Raw genomic sequence first — 5,461 nt, 5'->3', positions numbered from 1 at the left:
ACCAGCTGCTGTGCGTAGTCCAGAAGCTGTCACTGCCTCGAGCTCTTCACCAGCCCAGACCCTGCCGGCACTGTCAGGGCACACCACCACTTGTAACGGGGCTGGGGACTCAGGCAATGTTCTCATGCTCTTTCCTGGCAGGACACAAGCTGTAGGCACAGGTAGATGCACCCTTGATAAATGCATGTCTCCAAAGGGTAGCTTTGACCTACCTGATCATAAGGTGAGGCATCCTGAGCTGATGATCAAAGCTGAAGTGAAATAAATCCTTGCCTATTGCTGCTGTAGTGAAGGGGTTAGCAGTAATAAAATGGCATAACAAGGAAGAGAAGGAAATCTACAGGCAGCTACAAATGATGGTGGACTCAGCAAGAACCTAAAAATCTGGGGGATGGATTTGTCCCTAACAGGAATAAGAAGGGAGTAAATAGCCTGTCTCGTCAAGCATCCTTGATGTCTGTGTACTAATACAGGAATTAATAAACAATCAAGATTCTGATTACATCAGGAAAACACAGGGTGGTGATTCAAACAGGACAGGTGCAGCGCTTAGATGCGGGGGTTCAGGCTGGCTAGTCCTGTTCACAACAGACTGAAGGAACTTGAGGGTCATTAGCAAATGCTTTGGAGCAGGCAGATGAACCAGGTGGCCTCTTGACTTCTCAGTGAAGTTTGTATAGGGTTTGGACTGAGATACTGTGCCTTTGCAGCTAGGACGATTCTGCTGCTGGCGAGAAAGTTACGGTGTCAAGGAAGCCAGGAACTGTGCGTACACAGCTGCTGTAATACTGTCCTTGCAATGCACCTCTCTGCTCAGAAGCAACGTTCAGAGAGAAGACCACCATTTGCAGCAGATACCTGCAGTTATTCATCAAAATCCCAAAGAAATGTCTTTTCCAAACTTCCCCATAAGAAGAGCAGAAATACCAAAAACATTTATAAACAAACCCTTAAGGAAAGCTTACTCTGATTTTTTTCAGGTATGAGGCTAGATTCCATGAAATTGTTTGGTTTTGTTTTTTTTTTAAATTCAGCTCCAATGCAGTTGAAACTATTTCTTTCTCAAGTAAACAAGGATTTATTTGTTATTGCCCAACCCATCCAAAAAGAAAACTGTACAAAAAGCCCATAGTTTTGGGGCGTTCCATGGTTTTCATGGCATTTGCACACAGGGAGTTTGGTTTCAGCATTTCTTCCCATTTGGGAACATTCACGCTCCAGTCTGAGACTCAAAGATGGTGTTCAGTGCCACCTTTGTCACTTCTGTTTATTCCTGCTATTCATACAATAGTCTCAAATCTTACTGAAGTTGCTTTCCCTTTTATGAGTTTGAACTTGTCATTTTTTTAACAAATATCTTCCCACTCTTGTATAAAAACACTATTAAAGATTTCTGATATGCCTTAGCTAAAGCAGTCATTATTTTTATCATGACCCTTCCTTTCCAAAACAAGCACGGCTAATCTTTCCAATGTAAGCATGCTAATCTTTCCAGTCTCTCTTCAAGAAAGTGCTTTATCATGACCCAATTATTCCTGAAAAAGATAGCTGGGAAATTTTTATCAGGGTGGTTTGCTCAGAGGAAATACATTCCTCAAAAAAAGAAAAAAGAAAAAAAGCTTTGGTATCACTTAGAAAGGCTTTCTGTCAAGAAAATTCAGTTCAAATATTTCCATGTCTCTCAGCCTGATGAGATCGTTTGTTACCCCGTTCTGTTCCTAATTGGATAAATGCCGAACTGCATTAACCTGAGGTGTGTGGGTGATGCGTGGGAATTGTAGGTCATGTATTTCATTTCAAAAGGGCAGGCTACTCTTTTAGTTTACATTTTCTGACTTTTACTTTGAATTCCCCAGATAAACAAAAGTAAACCTCATTGAATTTTTTGAAGTAAACTGAAGAGAAAAAGAATGAGTTACTGTGCTGTCCGTCTCCATGCTTTTCCACCACGCTACGTGTTTAAGGTGAGGATGGGATCCAACCTCACTGGTCTGTCCCAGTAAAACAAGGTGTTCCCCACCAGCAGGCTGGCTGCTTGGACAGAAGGATCTACAAGATCGCAGCAGAGCTTTGACAAACCCTATCTGCTAGGAGATGTTTGAAAGATTTTCAAATCACAGTGGGTAAATTTGGGATTAGAGCTGGGAAGTTTCTAGGTGTTCTGTCTTTACACGATGCATATGTCAAAGAACCCAATAAAAGCCACAAACAAACAGACACCCTTCACAAGTCATATAACTGCTATCAAATTGCTGTGACATCAATGAAACTGCCTGCCGGAGAGACTAGAAAGTTTGACATAAACCTGGCCAATCTCAAAACAATACCAAGGTATTTTAAACATAAATTTTCCAATTTACAATGCAGCACCATAGCCTCCTGCAAGAGATTCAGCTCCACAACTCACCCCAGGGACTGGAACAGTAAGCTCTCTACCCATGAAAAATGAATGTGTGTTTTATCCAGCCTCTGAACGCTGAATGACCATGCACTTTACCGAAATGTAATTTCCTTTTATAACTATGTAACAGCTTAAGGGGGGGTGGGGGGGAGGGGGGGTAGAAAAAGGAGAAGGAGCCCAACACTGTCACTTTGGAAAGCTTTTATTGTAATCAGCCTTACAACGCTTTTTGTTATACAGTACAAAGAATGTTTAATCTCTCTTGGCTGGCACATTCCCTCCAGGGTTTCACGGCTTACAATGGGAGCTTTCACTGCCACTGTGGCAAAAAGAGTGTCAAACCCCACTGCGAGGCACCGCTTTTACTCTGGATTCATTTGGGAAGTTCTGAAGAATCAACGACTTCATGAGACATGGGGAAAAAAGTGTGATTACTTTTGAAGAGTGATCATAGATTTCCTATATGGTTTGCTTCCCACAAATACAACCATCTCTAAAACATGATTCATTTTGCTGTTGCAAATACTTGCACAGTTTGTGGTTGAAATGATTAAAAAAAAAAAAAAAAAAAAAAAAAAAAAGATGAGATAAGATTTCCAAAACCTTTGCTCTTCATCAGATTTCCCCAAACACTTTCTGGATGTGCAGTCTCCAGGCATTCCAGGTAGGAAGGGAGGAGGCAGCAGAGATCTTGGAACAGAGCCCCTGAGCTAGTGCTCAGAAGTGCTGAGCTGTTTGTAGAACTGAAACTTCAGCTTTTTTCTTCTTTTTTTGTGTTGGTTTAAAGGGAAGCAGAACAGTTTGTATGTGAGCTCTGGCCTGAATGTTTTCTAAAGCTCAGGCCAAATTCAACCTCCGAATTTTGGAAAAGGTTGTTAGAAAGTTACAGTGCAAGAAATTCCTCTGTATTTCCAGATTTGCTCCAGGTCTACAGTCTGACAAGTGCAAACTTCCCAAGAGGGTTTGGTTTCATTGACAGAGCCACACAAGCAATTCCCGTCTGCGTCACTTCATTGCAATTGGAAGAAGTAAACAGGGAGCAAGAAGAAGTGTAGCTCTTGATCAAAGCAAGCTCAGAGTGAAGCAAGATGTAGTAAGCAATATGTATGCCCTGCACCAGGAACCACAGACACCTCTCCTGCCTGGGGAAGTCCCATGAAACAACATAAACTCGTTTATCTTATTGCATTATTTTCTCTACTCATGATATCAGCATTTTCCACACTAAAGAAGACATTTCAGACAAACATGCAGATTGAATCTCTGTATCCAACTGAAGCCATGAAGAGCTAAGCTTGTATTTTCAGCTTCTGCCAGCGTGGCATATGAACGGGTGCCACAGACAGAAAAGTAAATGTGTCGAGTTGCATTAACAGCAGCTGCCCACCGTGAAGGCGTATTGCTGGGACCTAATGCCTTCGTCCTGCTGGAGGCCTTGACAATGCTTTGTTTATGATTTGGCTTTCACAGATAAGTTTCTTCTCCTTGCTAAAGAATTAAAAGATTTTTTATTATTATTATTTATTTATTGCTCAGGAAGAAATGTTTCATTTGTAATAAGTGGATTTAACGGTTATTCTAACAGTTGTTATAACATAAAATGCATCCAGTATAGTTTGCCATAATAGACGCCCCAGCACTGCACTTTGGTAGCCACTAAAAACCAATCAAAATGGGATATTCCTTCGGCTAGATACATTTATGAACTGCTGAAATATAAGACCAGATTAAAGGGTCGCTGCCTCTGCAGCTCTCTCAGCTATACCTGTGCCACTCGGACAGTGGACGCACTCCAGCACATGGTGATGAGGCTTGCAGCATCCTGGGTGGCAGAGGCTGTGTTTGGTGACAGGTTAGGAAAAAACGTCTTGTTCTTCCAAACAGAATAAACGTGAAAATACTTCTGTTGAATAACAGAAACACTTCCATAAATTTTCCTAAACAGAAGCAAGGTTTTCAAAGGAATCCAAAGAGTTACATGTCTGGTTTTGTCCTCACTTTCTGTTCAGGCTGAGGCTCACAACCCGTTTGGTGCCTCTAGGTGCCCAAGCCAAGGTGGGTGTGCTGTCCTGCTGGGTTAGGTGGCAGCTGTCCTTTGTGCAGCTCCTGGTGAGGTCAGTGGAGAGGGTCCTACCAGGTCCTGTGGGAGGACTGTCACCTTCCTGAGCCTGTCCTGCAGGTCAGACACCCTGCCACTTGCCTGCCTCGTGCGGGCGAGTCCTGCGCTGTGAACAGCGAGTAACCAGAGTGAGCCGGGGGGGGGGGTGGTGGGGACAGCCCGGGCTGGAAGGTTTTGGCACACACTGGTCAGGAAACATTTCTGCATGTGTCACAGACAGGGTGTCAAAGCCAAGCGTGCAATTTTCTAGCAGTGTACAAATGAAAAAATAGGTCATAAAATAGGTCACAAATAAATCCCCTGTGCTGGCCAGTTTCTCATTCAGTATTTTGATCAATCCTGATTGAGACCCTTAAGGATTAAAAGAGAAAGGATAGGAAGTGATAAAAGAGACTGTGTTGGATAAGCTCTCATTTCTCTGATAGGTGCCAGATAGCAAATAATCTGTCTCAGAGAAGCCTTGCGGGGCAGGAAAGCTTTCTGGTCTGCTAATGTTTCTTAGTCTTGTGTTAGATATAAACGCAGAAGGCAGGTCACATTTATGCTGCTGCTCTGTAACCTTCCAGATGATAGGTAATTACTCATAAATGTGTCCTACAGATGCTCTGGGCATCCATCTGCACACATCTGACAGAGTAGATGGTTCTGGACGAGTTCAGAAGAGACCAGAGCTGTGTGAAGAGCGGTGGAGTTAGGGGGTGCTTAGTAATTCTATATTGCAGTTGCTGAATGGAAAATAATACAGCAACGATAATAAGGCTACTGGTATAACAGTCTCTTCGGAGACCAGGCAGCTGTACAGGCATGGAAAAGCAGGGAGATGGCCAAGTGGGGGCAGCCAGCCCACTGTCCAGCTCCCAGACAGCATCCCTGTGGCCACAGTGGGCCTGAGAGATGCTTGCCCAACCTATAAAAAAATCCATCACCCCTTAACAATATAC

At 43.2% G+C, this 5,461-nt stretch overlaps 1 long non-coding RNA gene across 5 annotated transcripts in view; it reads right to left on the bottom strand.

Moving 5' to 3' along the window:
• Positions 1-2,946: 2,946 nt before the first annotated feature.
• Positions 2,947-5,461, bottom strand: part of LOC308062740 — a 67,464-nt gene continuing 64,949 nt past the window's right edge. For 4 of the 5 annotated variants that reach the window (XR_013927661.1, XR_013927663.1, XR_013927664.1 and 1 more), the window contains one exon: positions 2,947-4,626. This is a non-coding gene — a long non-coding RNA (uncharacterized lncRNA). The remainder of the gene's footprint in view (positions 4,627-5,461) is intronic. The other variant, XR_013927662.1, reaches the window with a different exon arrangement.

The sequence above is a fragment of the Falco punctatus genome, assembly GCF_963210335.1.
Source record: "Falco punctatus genome assembly, chromosome: 4".
In the NCBI taxonomy this organism is placed as follows: Eukaryota; Metazoa; Chordata; class Aves; order Falconiformes; family Falconidae; genus Falco; species Falco punctatus.
This window is presented reverse-complemented; position numbering and strand designations above follow the sequence as displayed.